Raw genomic sequence first — 21,648 nt, forward strand, 5'->3', positions numbered from 1 at the left:
ACACGCTCAAAGGTGGGAAGAGAAAGCTTTCCTGCTGGTCTAGGAGAACATGGTAAGTGGAGAAGAGATAAAAAAGAAATCATTTGGGCTTGGGGCTTTGCTTTGTTTTTGTTTCTCAACAGTGGAATTCTTTTTCCCAAAGAATGTTTGAATGGGAGCCCAATTTATAAAATGGTTTAAAGAAAAAAAAAAAAAAAAAAAAAAGGAGCTGCTCTAATAGAAGCAGGAACCCTGGGGGCTAAGCCAGCCATCTCACCCCACACGCACTCAGCCAGGCCCTTTGCCCAGTGGCTCTGAGGCTTCTTGGAACACTTTTGAAAAAGTCATTCAGTCCACGCCCTCAGGATGCTGGAAGATACAGAAGAATGAGAGCCTGGGTTTTCTAGTCAAACTACCCTGGTCTGAGTCTGGCCACGCTGCCTATTAGTTGTGTGATTTGGGATAAGTTATTTCAATTTTCCAAGCCTCCTGTTCATCATCTGTAAAATGGGGGATAGTAAGTATAGAATGGCTGTGAGGGTTGAAACAGAAAAAACATCTCAAGCCCTGAGTACTGTGCTCAGCATTTAGCATATTCTCAACAAACAGGTATTATTGTTATTGTTAGTTGTCAAACATTTGGATTTTTCAAGACGAGCTGGAAATTTGGATTTTTTAAAAAATATTTTTAATTCGTTTATTTGAGAGAGAGTGAGTGAGAGCACAAGCAGGGGGAGAGGGAACAGAGAGAGACGCAGAAGCAGTCTCCCTGCTGAGCAGGGAGCCTGTGGTGGGGCTCCATCCTGGAACCCTGAGCTGAAGGCAAAAGCTTAACCGACTGGGCCACCCAGGTGCCACGAAATTAGATTTTTAAAGACAGGCTAGCAATTTGTGGGGCTTTTTTGTGAGACTCTCCCAACTTTTTTTAATGTTGGCAAGTAATTGATTTTTTAAAAATTGGTCTGAGCTAAATAAGATGTCGTCCAGCAGTCAGTTTGGGGCCACTGGAGTGACTAGTCAATACGCCGCTGTACATGGTGGGTTCTATGTGTGATTAGGTGTGTACGAGGCCTCAGATAGATGAGGCCTTATTGTCCTCCAGCAGGAGGCTGAGGCTGAGTGGCCTGGGGGGCGAGAGAGGCCCATAGCTGTGCGTGGATCTGTGGGCAGGGGGTTGTAGGTTGTGGTGGCTAGTACAGATTAGCCCCAGTCCTCTGGCTGTGGGGTGGATGGATGTTTCTGGGTATGGCGGGAACATTCTCTCCCCTGGCCTGCCATGGTGGTACAAAGATTCACAAAAGAAAGGCTGATCCCAGCTCTTCCTGGTTGCACTGCACACAGAGGAGTTTTTATGCGGACCCAGCCTTAACTTGAAATATTGATGTTTTGTTTATCATGGATTTTTTTTTGCATTAACTTTAAATTTTTAAAGTTATTACATTAAAATATACTTATGCCAGTTACTGAGTTTTTGGGTGTCCCCTCAAACTTTGTGCCCAAGGCTAGCACCTCACTCTCCTCACCCTAAGTCCCCACCCTAAATCCCAGCCCAGCTGTGGTGTAGGGGTTTGTCTGTGTCAGGCTGTCTGTCCGAGGCAAGTGCTTGGAGCAGGTGGACTCTCGGGAATGCAGACTGGTTCTGATTGTAGCCAAAGCAAACAGTCTCTAAGAAACAAAGCTACCGGAGAAGAGGAGGGGAGGAGCAACACATTCCACAGGCAAACAGGAACTATTTCCAGAAGATTTATTCTTTTGGATTCTTGGCATTTCTTCTTTCTCCCATTCTTTAGTAAGGAAACGCATGGACTGATTTCCAGGGGATCAACTGTGACTTGCACCTCCCCAAGCTTGCAAACAGCCCTCCCCTTTGTTCCATTATGAAAGGTACAGAGATTCCATTCAGAGGAGTTCAGCTGTTCAAGGAGAAAACTATTTCCCCTGAAGCATCTCTCCTCTGAGGCTTCCATGAAATCCCAGCCCTGAGTCTGGAACTGCCTGTGGAGCCCAGCCCTTGGGGCTTCTAGGTCAGAACAAGATCTCAGGGAGCCGGGTCAGTCTGGGAAGCCACAGGCCCGTGAACCATGTGGTAGTGCAAGTGGACCTCTGCTTGCTCGGGGCAGGCAGAGCCACTAGGGACACTGTCCCCTCTGTGGGGGGCGGGGGAGCTGCAGGGACCCTCCATCCACTCTCGGAAATCCCACCTGACTTTGACCTACCTGAAGGACAAGGCCTGGAAGTTTGATGGAATCAGTAGGAGTTCTAGATGAGTTCAACTGTTTCAGAAACAGAGAAAAAGAGACCAAGAGATTGAACTTTGTACCTTCCACCCAACTTGAGAAATCAGACATTACCGATATGAATCAAAGTCCCCTTAAACAATTTAAATGTCTACCCTCGATAGAATGGATGTACAGGCATGTTCTAGAATAGTCCACAGCAGGTAAATCAAATGAATCAGAGCTATGTGTGTCATCACAGACAAATCTTAAATATATTGTTGCCCTTGATTCTTACCATGGTTGTTTCCTGGGAAACTGGAACTGACTTGCCCTGAGAGCTCTCAGCTCAGGACAGGACCTGAGTGTCCCCACTTTCTTCTCTTCCTTTTCTTTCTCCTTCCTTTCCTATATTCTACCACGCCCCTCAATTCTCTTCTCTTGCCTCCTCCAATCTTGAGTTATAGTCTTCCTGCCTCTCCCATTTCTCTCCTTTCCTTTCCTTTCCTTTTCTCTTAATGGGAGAAGCCTGGGGTAGGGGTGTGAGAATGCAGGGATATGTGTGTGTGTGTGTGTGTACACACATACAGATTACTTTATGGTGAATCCATCATTTTCTCTCCTTTCCTCACCCAAAATGTTCCCCATTGCCCACCACTGCAATCACCAGTATCATTGCTCTACTTTCTGTTGTCATTTCAAGAACACCTTAGGTTAGGGTCTATCAAATGTGCTTGTGAACAAGGTTTTACTTAGTCCTAACCCCCACGCCCACCCCTGTGAGGAAGGTGTGACCAATATGAAGACCACTTTATAAGCCAGAACCAGACCTCAGAGGCTGGGGCCATGATCAAGGCCATGTAGCTGTGGCTGCTGTTCTGTCCCTGACTCTGAGTCTGGGTCCCTTTGGTTACCCTGCTGCGCTGAGACCCTCTAAAGCCACAAGACCACTTGAAGTCAAGTGCTGGTTATTGGAGACACACTATGTTTCTGAAACCAAACCCTGTCCTTAAATTCTGATATTTTGTTCATCATGGATTTGCGGGGGGGGGGGGGGGGGCATTAATTTTGAGTTTTTTTAAATAGGGCATCAAGATATTATTTATATTATTTATGTGATGGCTGGGGTTGTTCGTTGCGCTTAAATTTTCCACCAGAGGTGATACCTCCCTCTGCGCACCCCCCCACCCCAGCCCTGTCTTTACCTCGTTCCCAAACTGCACTGTGTCTGGTTTTAATGAGGTCAGCATGTGCCAGTTGGTTTTATAACAGTGCCACCTGACCACCTTTTCTGACCCTTCTCCATTAGTTTGGTTCAGAGTCTCACTTCCCCAAGTTCCCTTCTGGGAATCCTGGCTGATCAGAGTGATTCCGTAGAAGCCAGTGGGTACCTTCATCCTTGCTGCAGGGACAGCAAGGCCCCAGAAAGAGAAGGCCTGCTTTCGTGCACAGGGCCCTTGATGTCAGTGGTTGCCCAGTGCTTTGAGCTAGATGGAATAATGAAGTCTTTTTCTGGGAAGGGACTATTTGGGAATAAACTTCCGTGGGTACCTCCTCCTGTGCCTGCTACTCCTACTCGCAACTGTTAGCCTTTAGGGAAATAGAAGGAACAGCCTCATCAGGGTTTTTCCTAGAAAAGCCTTTTGATAGCCCCATTATGGAAAACGGAGCTGTTTCTGTTTTCTTTGATTAATCTCATTGTCTTGTCTCTGAAAGCAAATGTGGCCTTGGGTCTTCCAATGTACACAGCCACAAAGGAAGGGCTGTGGCTCCCTGGAGTTTGACAAGGACCCCAAGACTGGGGGAGCCGGGGAGGGAGGGTAGGGGGGTACATGTGTGGCCCTGTCCTCAAGGACTTGGCTCTTTGAGGAAGGTCAGGTTACCCTTTTCCTTCATGTTTTTCTGCCAGTGCAAACAGGAGAAATATTAGCTTTTAAAGATTTCTTTATAGTTCCTTGAAAGCTGGTGGGATGAAGTCAGCCAGAGAATTATATAACAGTAAAGCTCATTTAAAGCAACAGTGTCTTTCTATAGGGCTGTAGCATCTCATTTCTCAAATTTTTCACTAGTTACTAAGAGAAAGGTACTAATTTTGTGAAAAAAAAAATAGAAGGGGACCCCATCACACACTCCCACTTCCTTACTCTACTCTGTCACAGGAGGATGTAAATGCTAGGGTGTTGATTAAAACAAACAGTAGAAATCTTCCTTCAAGGAAGGCAAAAGGAAATCTACATTCATTAACCTCAGGCAGCCATAGCATTCTTAATCTTATTTGAATTCAGAAGGAAAAAAAAAAATAAAGAGGAAAGCTTTCTAAAGCACTTGGTTTTAATTTAAGAGTCTTGGGGATTTTATAAATATTCAACCCTTTTCTCCTTTTGAAGGGAGCCAGTCCCTTTGCGGTAGGGAAGGGCTCAAGCATTAGCTATCCTGCTGCTACGCTGTTTTACGTGGCACCTTCTACCTCTCGGACTGCGGGATGGTGCATTACTCGACTCCTCTCCACACTCCCTGCATTTGCTCTTCTCTTTCTTCCCGTTTTAGAGGCAAGGAAACTGAGGCCCAAGGGTTCTGTGACTGGCCAGGCATCACACAGCTCAGCTGGAGGCCAGATTCTGAGACTGTCTCTGTCTTCACTGGCATCACCCCAGAGCGCCCGCATATCCTTTCCTGTGCGCACAGAGTGACCCGGTCGCAGGTAGTTTGGGTTGTCACAACTGGGGGAGGCGGCCACGGGTCAGGCGCTACTGGCGTCCGGTGGATGGAGGCCAAGCATGTTGCCAAAGGGGCTAGAACACAAGGCTCCGGTGAAGCCGGGCCGGGCATCGCGGCCGAGCGCGGGCCCTGCCGGCGGCCTGGGGGCGCCGCGGCTGCGAGTGTCCCCGCCGGCTGCTCGGGCCCGCGGGGCGCCCGCCGGGCTGATGGGGTTTCTGACTTCGAGTCACCGGCGTCGGTCTCCAGTGAGCAGCGAGCCCGCGGGCGGCGCCCCGGCCCGGCCCGGAGCCCCGGCCCCAGCTCCGCGGAGGCCCCCCCGCCCGCCCGCCCGCCCTCCCGGGGCCTGGGGCTCGCGGCCCGGAGACGCCGCGGAGCGCGCCCCGCGACCCGGCCGCCCCGCCGAGGACGGCCGATTGAACATTTCCAGGAACGGCGCTGCCAAGCCCGTCAACTGCTTTCTTGGAAATTCACTCGGGGAGGATGGCGGGCCTCCAGCCGGCGGCGCGGAAAGCCCGGCCCGGAGCGCCGGGGACCGGCCCGCAGCGGGGCCGACGCCGCCCCTGGGCCCCGAGCCGCCCGCGCGCGCAGCCGGGGCCGAGGTCACGCTGTCGCCCGCCCGCGGGACCCCGCGGGACCCCGCGGCCTTTGCACGCCCTTCGCACGCCCTCGCACGCCCGCCCTGCTGCCCGGACGGCGGCCGGCCGCGGGCGGGAGGCGGCCGGGACGGGGGAGGCGGCCGCGAGGGGGCGCAGCCTCACCCCGCGCCGAGCCAAAGGAGCGGCGGGAAGCGGGCGCTGCGCCCCGGCCATCCTCAAGATACGGCAATAGGAGATCTAGGAGATGGGAAGGAAAACCTGGCAACTCAGCCTCCTCCTCCTCCTCCCCCACCGCAGACCTGACCTTTTCCCTTGCAGAGACCAGACCTTCCTGCTGAAGTCCGCCCCCTCCCCTGCCCTCTGCGCTCCAGCCTTCCCCAACCCTTGGGTGGCCCGGGAAGGGCAGCTGCCCTGCGAGGAAAGCAGCTCCGAGATGTGAGCACCAGACAGAACCTCTCTGCTGCCTGGGGTGTCCAGACAGTACTGGTTACTCACTTTTTTTTTTCTTTCAATTACAAGAGACTTAAAAAGCTTATCATGGAGCAGGTAGGGAACATCTTTCTATTTCCAAGAACCACTGGCTCACAGGACACATGTTATTTTAGGATCACACCGGGCTTCAGCTAGTTGGGGATAGGGCTGCCAGACAGGATATCAGATGCCTAGTTAAATTTAACTTACAGGAAGACAACAATTTTTTTTTTTTTTGGTGTAAATATGCCCCAAATATTATTTGCTGTTTATCTGAAATTCAGATTTACCTGGGCATCATGTATTTTTATTTATCAAACGTGACCATTCTGTTTGGGGGATACATTGACATACTTAGGTTAATAACAGGGAACATTCGGCATGTGTGAAAAACCATACTGGTTGAGAGACCAGGAAGGGAAGGAGGAGGGTAGTAAAGAAGAAGGAAGGAGAGAGAAAGGTCAGGGGGAAAAGGGAGATATACAGTGGGAGGGAGAAAAAGATCTAAGTGAAACAGAAATAGGAAGTGTTGAGAGAGAAAACCGGGAATGTTTCTGAAGGGCCTGAAATGGTTGATAGATTGCGATTGTTCCACACTACGTCATTTCCCTGGGAAATGTTGCTCCTTTGGCTAACCACTGTTCTGGATCTTTTGCTGCTTTGCTCTATCAAGTAAAACCAATGGCGGCCGCTAGAGAGAAGCGAATGCTGGCCCCCTAAGCGAGGGCGGCAGCAGCTGGGCCGGTGTTACCCTGGGGTCAGGTTGAAACCAAACCTAAGGCAGTAAGTAGCCTACCCCAAGACCTCAACACCCGCACCCACATTGCTGTCCTTAGTGGGGTGTGGATTTGGAAATAATTGTGATTGGAATAATAAAATGGAACCAGTTGCCATAATTTTGAGACATTTGATGATGATTCATAAAACCCTTCAGTAAGTAGCTTCTCTTGCCTCAGGGTCCAAGTGGTGAGAAGCAGGGCACACATGTGGACAACAGACTTTTTTGAATCATTAATACCCTCGTTCTCTGACCTACAGATGGGAGGTCAGGTTGGCTTAACCCGAAGAGAAAAGAAGCCTTGGTAGGCTTCTAGGGGGACGAGGGATCCAGGCTTCACAGGAGAAGCTGTGGTGGGGTGGTGGTGGTAAGGAGGTGGACCCTCCCTCAGGGCTCCCCATCACATATGTAACCCCGGGGAATTGACAAGGGGCTGCCCCTGGTTACCTGGGCTGCACTATTAGATGTGTGACATCAGAACAAGAGAATAGATCTTCCCATAAATTCCAATGGGGAGGGAGCAGGTGAGACTGACCAAATGTTCTACCTTCCTATGACTCATTCCAGACACAGGCTCAGGCTGTGTCCTTGTGGGACATTGTCCTTTCAACAACAGGTAAAATTTACTGAGTATGTACTCTGGGCCAGGTGGGTGGGAGTGGGGGGTGCTTTATATACATTATCCCAAATGACCCACCCCATTGTAGGTTTTATATATATCACTATGTTCCTAATTTAAGAGACATCATGACTGCAAAAAGTTCAGGTATTGTCTCAAATTCAGTCGATTAGGGAGTGTTGGGGCTGAGGTTTGCCTCAAGCCTGCCTGACTTCCAGCTCACGGTTCATCACTGTCCCTACCGTCGGAGCGAGGGTTCACATCCCAGCTCCATTACTTACTAGCTGTGTGGCCTGGGACAAGTTATTAATCTCTCTGTGCATCTGTTTCATTGTCTCTAAAATGGGGATAAAATGGTACCTACCTTACGGAGCTGCTGTCAAGGTTGAAGGCATTGGTATGTGTCAAGCACTTAAAACCAGTACTTGACATCCCTGACTGCATCCAACCCTTGAACAATCCTGTGAGGCAGCCAATGCTATTATCCTTATTTACCTATGAGGAAACTGAGGCCCAGAGGGGCTCATTAACTTGGTCAAGGAACGTGGGAGAGCTGAGACCTAATCCCAGACAGAAGAATGCGTAGCCCAAACTTCTAGATTCCACCTCCTGTCTGTAGGCCGTTATGGATTCTTTGCACAGCTTCTGTGTCTTATGGTTGGGATGTGGCGCCAGCAGCGTTTTCACATACTTACACTCATGAGTGAGGCATGGGATCTACCTTACAGCCACCAAATACTGAACCTTCATAATCCAATTACTCAGAAGATGTCTTTTTTTTTTTTTTTCTTTTCTGAGTTTGCTCTCGATCAACTGTATGTTGGTAATGACTCATGGTAAGACGAGGCAGGCAAGGCGAGGCTGCAGTAACAAGTAAGGCCCTCAAGGGCTTTACCACAACAGAGGTTTCTTTCTCCCTTACAGAAAGCCCAAGGATACTTTCTTGCATGTGTTGGCTTTGTGGTGCCACATGAGGCTTTCCTGGTCACAGCCAAATAAGCAGGAGGAAGCCGAGGAAGCACTCCTATTAACTGCCTCTGTCTGGCTTGACACGTGTCTCTGGTATTCCCAGTCCACTGGGCAGAGAAGTCACACGGGCCCAGGCACCACAAGGAAAGGAGTAACGGGCCCCGGCTACCTCTACCTCAGTGACCAAACCCAGCTCGTGACCCCAAGTTAAGGACAACTGCTAGCAATTTTATTGGCCAGGTCATGAGCATACTTTTCTCATTCATGACAGTTGTATGTTTTGAAATTTCTTTATTTGGTCATTCAATAAATATTTATTGAGTGTTCCCTTTCTTATTTCTTTAGTGTTCCTAAAAGCCAAACACTTTTAGGCTTGGGAAGTATGTCAGTTATGTCAGTAAATGAAGCAGAACAAAACCACCATCTTCTCAGAACTACCAGTCCAGTAGGAAATGGAGGAAGATGGATTATTAACCCCAAAAATAAGAAAGCAAGGTAATAGGCATCCGTTTGTGCAATGGAGAAAGAGAAAACAGGGAAGAGGTATCAGGGTATGAGTGTGGTGTGTTGGCACATTGAGGGGGTACTTTCAAACAGGAAGTCTGGGGAGGGCCTTCCTGAGAAGGTGACATTTGAGCAGATATCTAAAGAATGCAAGAGAGCTCTGGAGTAAAAGTATTCTGGGAAGAGGAAGTAACTGGTGCAAAGGCCTTGAGGCAGGAGAGTGCCTGGCACATCAGAGGATGTCAGTGTGGCTGAGGTAGGGAGCAGTAGCAGACAAGATCTGGAAGGGGACACGGGTGGGCCCTCCAGAGCTCTGAGGGCCTTGTGACCTGTGTAAGGACTTGACTTTTCCTCCTGCTTTAAAACCTTCATGGCCTTCTTCTTGCCTTCAGGACTTGGTTCTGCCTCCTCCCACACCTCCCAGCACACCTGCCTTACTCCTCTCAGTCCCCTACAGCAGTTGGTCTCAAACTGGGAGGGGGGAGGGGAGCGTCAGGATACCAAGGGGGATTAAAGCTGGATTGCTGTGGTCTGTCCTCAGAGTCTCAGTGCTGGGGCTCAAGAGCCTACCTGCATGTCTAACAGGATCCCAGGTGACAGTGCTGCTGCCCTCACAAGGCCACACTCTGGTCTGGTCCAACAAGCTCCCTCTTGCTCTTGTGGGTGCCTGGACAGTGCCGACCACATAATTTGTGAGGCCCAACACAGAATGAATACAGGCTCCCCGTTCGAAAAGTAGGAAAGAAAGGACGGTGAGAAGTAAAATATAAAGCTTTTCCTTTAAAATATTTTGTTACTTATAAAATATAGCAAGGGTAGCCATGATAGATAGTAACAATATACATTTTTTAATGGCCAAAACCTATTTTAATGTCATAATTTTTTATAATATGATAAATAATATGGATTAATATGATATCCAGATTTTTTTTCTGGTTTGCTTTCCTACATATTCATTCACTAGGTCATAAACATTGTTACTTTCAGCAACTTCATTTTCAACTCACGCAAGGGGAAGTAATGTTAGTGGCCAGTGGTAAATGCAAGGTCACAAAAATGTTTTGATAAATTTAGTTTCAGCAGTTGAAATCAAATCTACAGATGCGACTGTGACAGGGGCAGCATATTTTATAGGCCACGATAATACTGGGATACATTTTCCATAAATTATTTTGAAATACAAGTTTTAGTACAACTGGAGGTGATGATGCCTGTGGAACTGTTTTTCTAAAAAGAATTAACTCTTCCTGCAAATCATTTTTATGTTCTAATTTAATATATAAATTTATATTATTTATAAATAATAAATACTCTTTGCAGAGTATTTATATTATTGAACTCATGTTAATGATATGATTTTTTCTATACAAATTTATATTTTATTTCCTCTGACAATACCTGCAGCTTGTGGAGGTCATACAAGAAACCAAACAGCAGCTTCATGATTTTTATACAATTCAGAATGCCCCCTTATGCATTCTATCACTGTATCTTCAAATACAAGGAAAATTAATTTTAAAATTGTCTTCCTTGTTATTGTTGGTTTATCTGAAACTTTATATGAAGGTAGAAGTCTGTTCTGTTGACTGGGACAATCTTTAAAATTGATTTCCATATCTAAGCCCAGGGATATTTGGTTTGCAATGTCACAACAGTTTTCAAAACTAGAAATTCTAAATTCTTGGAAGAATTTGAACAGCTCCCTAATGTCCCTTATTGCAATGTCTGTGCAAACATTTACTCTGTAATAATTTGCCAGCAGTTCCTGTCCTGGTAGTCAGAGTAGAGTTAATATTTGCAGGGGCTCCAGGGACAGGCTCTGAGGACAGACAGGCAAGCCAGTCTTCCGGGGTGGCTCCCAGTGTGGCCCCTCAGGGCAACCCTTCGGCTGCCACCGCATCTGCTACTGTTGCTGTTGCCATGAACCAGTCTGGGCCCAGGTCCCCAGCAGGGCCACCCCTCAGAACCCCTCGGGGCTCTGGACAGCCCCTCAGAGTGCACACTCTCATCAGACAGCCAGGCCAGCCACTTGCACTGCCCCCTGCCACCTATGTAGGCTTGAGTCTGCCCCTGTGTACACTAGCACCTGGCACAGAGCCTCTTTGTATACACTTGCTCCATGGGCCCTTCTAACTTTATGAGTTCAAAAATAAAAATTATCAGGAATTTCAAGACTGTGACAACAGAGCCTTAAACCCAGCATAGCATCCCTTCTGAGTAGGTCCTGTGTCACTGGACAGGTTGTACACCCGTGAAGCTTGGCCTACTCCTAGACCAAGAGACTTATGCTAGCTTTGCCCACAGACCACATTGTACTGTAGTATTCTCTTACCGTGTGCATCTTATATTATTTAATGTCTGTTTTCCCCAGATCAGGGTCAGCAAACCATGACCCACTGCCCAAATCCAGCCTGCTGCCTGCTTTCGTGATCTAGTTTTGCCACAACACCAGGGCACTCATTTGTGCCCCTATTGCCTATGGCTACTTTTCTATTACCAGGCCAGCACTGAGTAATGCAACAAGGAATGTTTGGCCCACAAAGCCTAAAAAATTTGTTATCTGTTCTCTATAGAATGTTGTTGATGCCTGCACCATACTGTAAAATTCCTGAAAGCAGGAATCATGTCTGTCTAGAACAGTGCCTGGGATATAGAAAACTCAGTTAAAAAAAGAACAAAGAACCAAACAAAATGAATATGTGAAGAGCATAGTATGTTTTAATAAATTTAGTTTATCTTTAAAAAATTATGAAAATTTTGTTTGACTTCATTTTTTTTTGTTTTTATATAAAAATTATGTTTAAAATTACTTACCATACTGTGAAATGGACTCTCCAGCAAAGTGTGAGGTCCCCTGGACATCTTGCTACACATCTCAATCTGAAGAAGCACAGGCCCTGAATATCATTCATCATTTAATAAATATTTATTGAGCAAGAGCACAGGGCTAGGCAATATGACAAGAATGACACTAATTCATACTTAGGTCTTCCTGGTAGACCTGTAGAGCCTACCGGCCAAAGGAGAAAAAAGTAACAAACATGTGTTCTACACAAATGTAAATATGTAACTGTATGATAAAAAAAAAAAAGTTAAGTATAGAAGGAAACTTCTGTATCAATGCTTTGGGCTTTCAGAATCAGGACACATTCCCTTTTGCTGTGGAATCAGGAGAGGCTTCTTGCCAGTCATTCTGTATGGTCTCCGATCCAATCCCTGTCCTGCACTTTGCTCTGTAGCACAAGGAGCTCGCTCCCGCGAGCTACATTTCTCTGGCCATTCTGCCAACTGGCTGCAGCTAGTGGCAGTGAGTGGGAGGCCATAAAGACGGGCGGGCTGGGGGAAAGGAAAAGCCAGGCTATTTCTGCCTTCTCTCTCAGCCTCTTTTCTATTTGTACATGGTAAAAACAACCATATGTTTTCACAGGGGTTGTTGTTGTTGTTTTTAAAGATTTTATTTAGTTATTCGTGAGACACAGAGAGAGAAAGAGAGAGAGAGAGGCAGAGACACAGGCAGAGGGAGAAGCAGGCTCCATGCAGGGAGCCCGACATGGGACTCAATCCCAGGACTCCAGGATCAGGCTCTGGGCTGAAGGCTGCCCTAAACCACTGAGCTACCTGGGCTGCCCTGTTGTTGTTGTTTTAATGAGAATTAAATTGGTGTGCAAAATGTTTAGGCCAGGAGCTGGTATGTATAACAAACCTTCAAAGAATAGGGCTACTATTGCTTTTAGCCTTGCTTAGGTAAGTAGGAAAGAGTGTGGTGATCAATTAGTGATGTCTGCTAAGAGTGAAGCAGGGAGAGTAGTGCTATGGGAGATGATTATTTACTAACCCTGAGATTTTGGAGCTGTAGGAGAGCTACATTTATCTCTTTGTGGAGATAGATTTGTTGGGCTCTGGCAAGGGGACCAACAGACTCTTGTAAGGTATTGAGAGAAACCTAAGAACTGGAACAGTGACATCAAAAGTAGGCAGAGACAATACATGAGAAAGAACAGATCTGGGAGACAAGATTATGGACTCATTTTTGAACAACAGTGTTGGGCTCTTACCACTTGCAAAAAACCCAAAACGAAAGAACCACAAACCAGTGATACACTTGAGGATACCTCAGGAGATGGGGCTTTTTGATAGAGACACATTTATATGTGGTGAGTTAGCCAAGAAAACCATCTCAGCAGTGACACATTCAGGCCTCATGAAGGACTGGAAAACCGTTCGGGGAAACCCTAGCAGCTCTGGTTATTGGAGTATGGTCTCCTCCAAAGAGGAGAAGCCATTGTTCTGTACTTAGCAATTCTTCCCTGCTCAAGGCACCCTCTGTTTCTGCTACCCTCTCTTCCAGTTTTCTTCTTCCCACCTATGTCTGTGCTTATGTTCTCTGAGTGTTGCATTCAACTCGTTCCAGCGGGGCTGCGTGCTCCGCCCAGGTCACCTCACAGTCTCTTGAGGTCCAGCCCGTATCAGATGTCCTTGACCAGCATCGTGGTTGTGGCTGGCACGGTGGTCACCCAATGCAAAACGTGAAGACCCACCTTTCTTTTTTTTTTTTTTTTTTTTTTTAATTTTTTTTTTAATTTTTATTTATTTATGATAGTCACACAGAGAGAGAGAGAGAGAGAGAGGCAGAGACACAGGCAGAGGGAGAAGCAGGCTCCATGCACCGAGAGCCCGACGTGGGATTCGATCCCGGGTCTCCAGGATCGCGCCCTGGGCCAAAGGCAGGCGCCAAACCGCTGCGCCACCCAGGGATCCCAAGACCCACCTTTCTCAGAAGGCGCTATGTCACCGGTTTCATGGCCAGTCTGGTGTTGATGTGATGCGTGAGTTGGAGATGCCCCTGAGATCTGGGTGAAGCTGAAGGGTAAGATCGGGTTGTGGGGGAGAGCATTGAGGATACTTAATGGCTCCTAATAGTCTATGTCTCATATGAATTTGATTATTCCAGATCAAAATCTGTCCAAGGTTTAGGGCAAAGACATCAGAAATTATTTATGAAAAAGATAGTTGTTTTAATGGAACCCAGGAAATTAGACATATTTGGAGGGAGGGATTTTCTTACCATTCTTTATAGGGACTTGACTGGTTTCTTAGAGGAACAACTTAGAAATTGGTTTGGAAGGGTGAGTGTGGTGGGGTTCAGGTTTTCTTACTGCCCTGAGAGCAATAAGAAACAAAACAAATGAAACAACCCAACCCTCTGTGATTCTTCCCAGAACTCTTTAAATCCAAGATATCCATCTTCATGTTGGAACCTGAGGGACCCAGAGCTTGCAACATACATATCCCAAGGATAAGCTGATCCAAACTTATTTATACCAGTTGCTTTAAAAACAAAGAGAGGAAGAAAAAAAGGAAGAAGAAAGAGAAAGAGAAGACAAAAAATTAAAAGAAAACAATGTTTTGAAAATCTATGTTGCTAGAAACAGATGCAACTGTGAGGAGCCAGGTGGCTGCTTGCTCTTAAAAATCCCAGGTGAGGACAAACAGGACAATTCTTTATTCAACAACACTGGGGAGGAAGTCTGTGTGGTTTTCTTTTAATCCTTGAGGGAGAAGCACCCCAACATGAAAAGTCTTTTCTGAAGACAAATTAAAAATAATAAATGTCACAACACAGTTTAAGAAGTGGAAAACCTTTAAATGAAAGAAAAATAGCCAGTACCCTATCCTCTCAACAAACCCCCTTATTCTATAAGTGTTTTTATCATCCTTATTCACAGACATATGTAATTTTGAGGTCATTCTCAATGGAAGCTCTTGGACTCACCCAGCAGAACCTTTGAGCCTGAATGCTGCCTCTAGCACTTGCAATCTAGGCAAGCTACTTGAACTCTCTGGGCCTCAGTTTTCTTGTCTGAGCAGTGGGGATGATAATAGTAGCTACCCGAGGATTAAGAGACACCTATGGAGCGCCTGGTTCGATGCCTGGCACCCACTCAATCCAGTTGTAACTGCTATGACTACTCATCATTAACATAAGACAGCTTTGTAACCCCAGGTTAGCGGGAGCAGGGCCGCTTAGCAGGTGAAGTCTGTGCCAACCTCCCCATTTTTTCTCTTTCCCACAGTGCTATGATCCTGAGTCTACCCCCCACCCCCGATCTAACCCAAGATGAAAGGAGTAACACATGTTATTAAGTAAGTACCCAGTGCGTGCTGGAAGGACCCATACTAAGACTTGGGAAAACATAGCAATGATGCCAGCTGGTCCCACTGAGAAGTCGCAGCGCTCCAGCGCTATGCCGAGGGCTTCCTGGGCATAGGCTGAACCAGCGCCCAGAAGGTGGCTGGGATGACTTTCATTCAGTTGAGGAATGTGCATCTCAGGAAAGTTACTGCTCGGGGCTGAGGTGTCCCCAGAATTCCTATGTTGAAGCCCTAACCCCCCAAACCTCAGAATGTGACTGCATTTGTAAGTAGGCCCTTCAGAGAGGTGCTTCAATTAAAATTAGGGTTGGACTCTAATCCAATCTGAGGAGTGGACTGATAAGAGGAGGTCTGGGTCAGGGATGCATGCACACAGGGAAAGGCCATGTGAGGACACAGCAAGAAAGTGGCCCTGTCCCAACTGAGGAGAGAGGCCTCAGAGGAAACCAGCCGACACCTTGATCTTGGATTCCAGCCGCCACAACTGTGAGAAAATAGTATCTGTTGTTGAAGCCACCCGTATTTTACTACGGCAGCCCCAGCAGACAAATACAGTTACATAACTTTTAAGAGCTTAGGGGACACTCAGCCTTAAGAAGGAAGGACATTCTGAGACATCCTACAACACAGATGAACCTTGAGGACATGGCGCTAAGTGGAATAAGCCAGTCATAAAAGGACAAATACTCTGTGACTCCACTCAGATGTGGTATCTAGAGCAATCAAATTCATAGAGACAGAAGAAAAATGGTTCTGCCAGGGGCAGGGGCAGGAAGAATGGGGAGTTATTGTTTAATGAGTATAGAGTTTCAGTTTTGCAAGATGAAAAGAGTTCTGGAGATTGGGAGTGGTGATCGTTGCCAACAGTGCAAACGTACTTCACGCCACTGAACTATTCACTTGAAAAATGGCTAGAACGGTAAATTTTACCACATGAATATTTTACACAATAAAAACATCATTAAAAAAAAAAAAGCTTGGGATCCCTGGGTGGCGCAGCGGTTTAGTGCCTGCCTTCGGCCCAGGGCGTGATCCTGGAGTCCTGGGATCGAGTCCCACATTGGGCTCCCTACATGGAGCCTGCTTCTCCCTCTGCCTGTGTCTCTGCCTCTCTCTGTGTCTCTCATGAATAAATAAATAAAATCTTTAAAAAAAAAAAAAAAAAGCTCAGGGGGCTCCTAGTCTTCCAAAAGTTGGGTCTCACTGGGATCTTGGCTAATTGCAATTGGAGAGATGAATGAAGGGAGCTGGAGGAGGAGGAGGGAGGGGGGGGCTAACTTTTTCAGCCCTGTCAGAAATGTGCCAGCGTCCCCAGAGGAAAGCTGCATGCCCCACGGCTCTCCCACGCCAGAATCATAATGCACACCCGAGATCCTCACCCTGATGATAGAGGAGATCATGATTTCTAAGTGTGAGGGTCAATGCCCTGAGGTGGTTGGGTTTTTTTCCCCCCTTTTAATGCCTTTTTCTTCTCGTTTCCCAACATCTCCCGGGCCTACTCTTTAGCATGCACAGGAAGAAAACACATCCTCAGTGGTGGTCAAAGTACATTTGCCCAAAGCAACAACAAATCCCAACAGCCTTTCCTGATGGCGTGGGTTTCCCGCCAAACCTAAGACCTGAGGAGTTTGGGCCCTTGGGATCTGCACGCCAGCTTGATTTGGGTTGAACAATCGGGACCTCGCTGGGGAGCCCCATAGCTCCTCACCCCAGAGGCTGCGATGCAGGCTCTGTCTCCCTGGGTCTGCACCCTGCCTTGACCTCCAGGTGTGCCATGTTCTTCCTCCGGGACCCGTGAATAAAGAACCTCTACTTCATCTCCTGTGGCTTGCCATCTGCCATCCTCTGCTCCATTTAACAAATGCTAATTTAACAAAGTCAGAGCATGAGGCCAGACCCAGACTGAGGGATGTCCTCCAACATGACCGGCCTTGAAATCTTCAGAAGATTGCAAGCCTCGTGAAAGAAAAACCAAGGAAGGACTAAAGCGGTTCCAGACTGGGGGAGACAAGACACAACCAACTGTAACTCAGTTCTGGGCTGAATGGTTTCACCATAAAGGACATGATTGGGACAACTGGGACTATTTGAATGGGGGCCGAGGATTACACTGTGGTGGAACAGCAGCATTCACTGCCTGACTTGCATGGTTGAACTGAGGTTCTGTGGAACAATGTCCTTGATGGAAGGAACCACGTGCTGACGTTTTTGGGGGCGATGTGCCTTCAGATTGGCAGTTTTCTACCAAATCTTCTGGGAAAAGATCATTCTTTGTACTGTTCTCCAGCTCTTCTATGAGTGTATGTTTGCCTCAAAAGAAAAAAGAAAGGAAACAGTATCGTGTTTGGTTGGGAGGGAGGCCATGGTCACTGAGCCTGTTTTTCAGGTGGTTTTAAGCACAAGCCTGAGAACTTCGAGTTCAAAAAAGCTTGATCTTGAATCACCTCTTTGAGAACTCCTATAGGGACATTGGTGGCAGTCGGATGGAAGGATATCAGATGAACAAGTTTATACATAATCTATGGCCAAGACCTGTGATGATTTCATGTGTGAACTTTTAGTGGGGTGTGTGTGTGTGTGTAGGATCAGAAACTTCTTTTAGTGCAAAACACACAGTCCAAACTATTTATGACCTTACCAACTTAAGAATATCCTTCTACAACATCATTTTTAAAGGTTAACTAGTAAATTTACCATTGAATGTGAATCTTAATTTCGTTTACTAATCCCTGCTGAGGTTGGATTTGACATTTCTTCCTCCACTCTCCATGCCTTGGATTTTTGGCTTGTATTTTGCCTGAATGTGAAAGGGGGGAAAAAAAGGGATCACTTGCCAGGTTCTTTCTGGGCGGATTTGTGTTGTTTCCTGCTTTCCCACAAATAGAATAGGGCTGTCAGGAGGAAGTTTCCGAGAGTGTTTAAGATGACACATCTCAACAGACAAGTTGGGCTCAAGTGCTGACTCTCCTCTGACCAGCTGTGTGAGGTTAGGCACATTAACCTCTATCTCTGGGCCTGAGTTTCCTCATCTGTAAGGTGGAGGAGAAATGAATAGTATCCATCTCACAGGGTCATTGAGGTCTTCATAAGCTGTCGGTAGCTGATGCACAATAAGGGGCTGTTGGTGTTGATCATTGCTAATACTATGAAGAAACATAAGCAGCAACTTTTGAGGTCTGCAGAAAGCTAGAAAGACATCAAGTTGGGCAATCTCCTCCCCAGGAAAGGAAATAGTCCTGTGTTGGTGGCGAGAAGTAATTATGATGGAAAAAACATTTTCCAAGGTCTGGAGCTGACGTGTACTCCTTGTGACATTTTAATCTCTGAGTAATAGATTCCATTGCCTGTGGAGCTGTGATTTTTCAGTTTATTGCTTTTTCCCTTCTCTCCTCAAACCTGGATTCCTCCTCCTCTCGGCTGCAGCTTGTCTCCAGCAACTATGAACTGTTTCTGGACAGTCCCCATTCTGGAGCCGGTTACTTTACTCAACTCAGGCGAGGAAGCCTGAAGCCCCAGTGCAGCACACTGGCCTCCTTGAGGAGAGGAGGGGACCAACCACATGCTCCATGCTCCTTCTGTCGTGTCACCTTTCATGCTGGTGACAACATGCAGGGCAGATACTGCCCTGGGACAACCTCCGCTCTAGGGTTGGGCAGGCCGGGGGTGGGGTCCGTGCGTGGACTTCCAAGTTGGGGAGCCTCGCTCTGATTGCATCATTCACACATTCACTGTGACACCTTGAGTGAGTTACTAGCTTCTCTGAGGCTCCGTTTCTTTCTCTCTAAAAGAATGCTGGCCTTAGAGGGTTGTTTGGAAGTTTGAATTAAATCACATATATAAAGTATATGATGTAGCTCCCAGAGCACGGATCATGCTCACTAAATGAATTAGCATTGCTGTTTTCTTTAGAGTTGAAAACCCTGAGCCTCAGAGTAATTGTAATTCTTATTGGATTTTGCAGGTAAGGAAACCTCGCTACACCTTAGGGCTTTTCCCACTGCACATAGTGGCTTGCCCCTCTGGCCAAGACTATCATTCCCGTGCTTTTGAGAGTAGTAAAAATTTTAGATGGGCACAAGGACTCCATTTCTCAGCATCCCATGTGGCTAGATATGGCCACATGACTAGTTTGGCAAGTAAAATGTGCCTGGAAGTGATATGAAGCTTCCAGATTGGGTGGTACAAGGAAGTAGCTTGCTTTCCCTCACCTCTTTCTCTCTTGAAATGACTACATGGACTTTTACATCAGAAGGATATAAACTTCTAGGTTGTGTAAGCCATTGTATTTTGGGTCTCTTTGTTACAGCAGCCAAACCTGCGTAGAGAGGGAGCAGCCTGTTAATAGTAATAGGATTCTGGCTAGGAGTCCAGAGACCTAGGTTTCCTGGCCCTGCCCCTTGTTTGCCACACACAACAAAAATATTCACTCATGTCTTCATCTTCCAGCATTTAGGTAGCAACTGCACTAGACATTAGTAAGACAGAGATAAATAGGACACAGCCCAGAGACGATAGACTCTACCTGCAGTCTTGATGCTGTTATGCATGTTAATCCTCTATAGTCTCTAATAGAGGATACAGATTCAGTTCCAGATGTAGCCCAGGGCCCTTAGGTAACTTCTCCATGGGTTCCAAACCTTCTATGGGTTCCAAAATGGGGTCCAAATCTATTTACATACTTATAAAAATGCTCAAAACTATCATAACTTAATAGTTGCAAGTTCTTGGCAAGATACCAAACATCAGCTCTGATGGTTCATTGTCAAGTGAACATAATGGTACACAGAGGATTACGTGAGAAAACACATGTAGGTACTTAGCACAACATCTGACACTTGGGAGACACTCAATGAGTGATGATGACGGTGTAAGCTTGACTCCTGGCAGCTCTGTAAAGTGGGCTGTGGTCTAAGCTGGCCAAAAGAGGCCCTTTGAAGGGTGCTTATTACTGTTACTCTGCTCTCCAGAGCTGCCATGAGGCTAAAATGAAGTTGTGTGGGTTTTATTATTATTATTTTTTAAGATTTTATTTATTTATTTGTCAGAGCAGGAGAGAGAGAAGCAGCCTTCCTGCTGAGCAGGAGCCCAATGCAGGCTCCATGCAGGGCTCCATCCCAGGACCCTGGGATCATGACTTGAGCCAAAGGCAGATGCTTAACTGACTGAGCCACCCAGGTGCCCAGAGGTTGTATGTTAAAACACTTTTCCAGAAGGGTGATGTGGTATGTGGGGTGAAGTCTTTGTCAACATTCAAACCTGCATTTCATGCTACCTGCCTTCATGTCTCAGACTACTTTCCTGTCCGTGCCAAAATCTCATCTGATGACTGCTGCTGCATTGCAATTCTTTGGTGTTCTTTCTGAGAGTTTAGGTTAATTGACTGACGATCACATAGTCCCTATGTCTATTGGGTTGGTCAACATACATGCACAATTAATCAGAATTCAGGAAAAGAAAAAGCTTCAATCTAATCATTATAGTATATATGGCCTCTCTACATTTGAATATTCATAACAAGTGACCAATTTTTGAGTTCTAGAATGCTCAGTCTCAATACAAGTTACCTTGAACCATAAATACATATATATAGAGAGAGATTCTACAAAGTAATGATCATTACCCTCACTTTATAAGTGATGATATGGTGATTCAGAATGATCATGTAACTTTTCCTGGAGGCGAGGTCTACCTAGAGGCAGGTCTAACCATGAAGCTAATAAAGTTTAAGCTCAGACCTCTCACTTACATGAGCCTCTTACAAGACCTGGTATTAATTTCGAATTCATGCTTTTGTAATTCTTTTTCTTCAAGAGCTCCCCAGATTATATAGTCTTTAAGCCCTATAAAATCTAGATCTGTCCCTATAGGGTCACAGAGATGCTAAATACTGGAGCTAGAATTTGAACAGTAGTCATTTGGGATTTCAACTGAGTTTAAATTGACTATAACAGGGATGCCTGGGTGGCTCAGTGGTTTAGCGCCCGCCATTGGCCCAGTGTGAGGATCGAGTCCCACATCCGGCTCCCTGCATGGAGCCTGCTTCTTCCTCTGCCTATGTCTCTGTCTCTCTCTCTCTCAATCTCTCTGTCTCTCATGAATGGATAAATAAAATCTTTTTTAAAAAATTCACTGTAACAGTTCACTGTAATTTATTAAAATAGTAGTACCGACATGTAACTATGCCAATAGATCATTATTGGTCTGTAAGATTAGGATTGAACTCTCCCAGTGATTGCCCAAATGATATGCTGGATAAAGTTTATAAGGCCAATTTATTGATATCAGCACTTCCTAGGACTGTCCAAGGCACTACGCAGTGATAATGACCATAGTATTTCGGTTTTACAGAACATATTCCCTCTGACATGCAGTGATTGCATCCATTTTTCTTAGGGAACAGAATCATCGCTTCCATTTTACAATTGCTAGTTGAGCCACAGAAGCAAACATCTTAACAAGAGAACCAAATAGATGATGAGGGAAGTGGTCATGAGCACATATATGAGACACACCTCTGGGAATTCCCAGATATGACTCAGTGATGTGCTGAAGGTACAGAGCAGCTTGCCTTTAAGATGTAATTCTTCACCTGACTCCACTCTGTCTGCAGCCTGAAAACTTCCAACTGATCTCGTTCCTTCCCTC

At 46.3% G+C, this 21,648-nt stretch overlaps 2 long non-coding RNA genes across 12 annotated transcripts in view; both read left to right on the top strand.

Annotated features, from left to right (window-relative positions):
- Window positions 1-7,095: 7,095 nt before the first annotated feature.
- LOC140602881 (uncharacterized) lies at window positions 7,096-13,388 on the top strand. Of its 2 annotated transcripts, none has more exons than XR_012005837.1 (4): window positions 7,096-7,374; window positions 8,302-8,586; window positions 8,692-8,841; window positions 11,222-13,182. It is a non-coding gene; the product is annotated as an uncharacterized lncRNA (long non-coding RNA). The 2 variants fall into 2 exon arrangements; XR_012005836.1 differs by lacking the exon at window positions 11,222-13,182 and adding an exon at window positions 13,199-13,388 and having other exon boundaries at window positions 7,099-7,374.
- Window positions 13,389-13,612: 224 nt separating this feature from the next.
- The window catches only part of LOC140602880 (uncharacterized), a 109,250-nt gene continuing 101,214 nt past the window's right edge, over window positions 13,613-21,648 (top strand). For 7 of the 10 annotated variants that reach the window (XR_012005830.1, XR_012005832.1, XR_012005827.1 and 4 more), the window contains exons 1-3: window positions 13,613-13,717; window positions 14,070-14,329; window positions 14,925-14,994. This is a non-coding gene — a long non-coding RNA (uncharacterized lncRNA). Of the gene's footprint in view, window positions 13,718-14,069; window positions 14,330-14,924; window positions 14,995-21,396; window positions 21,556-21,648 lie in introns of all 10 variants that reach the window. The other 3 variants (XR_012005835.1, XR_012005833.1, XR_012005834.1) reach the window with 2 other exon arrangements.

This window comes from Canis lupus, chromosome 13 (genome assembly GCF_048164855.1).
Source record: "Canis lupus baileyi chromosome 13, mCanLup2.hap1, whole genome shotgun sequence".
NCBI classification, from domain to species: Eukaryota; Metazoa; Chordata; class Mammalia; order Carnivora; family Canidae; genus Canis; species Canis lupus.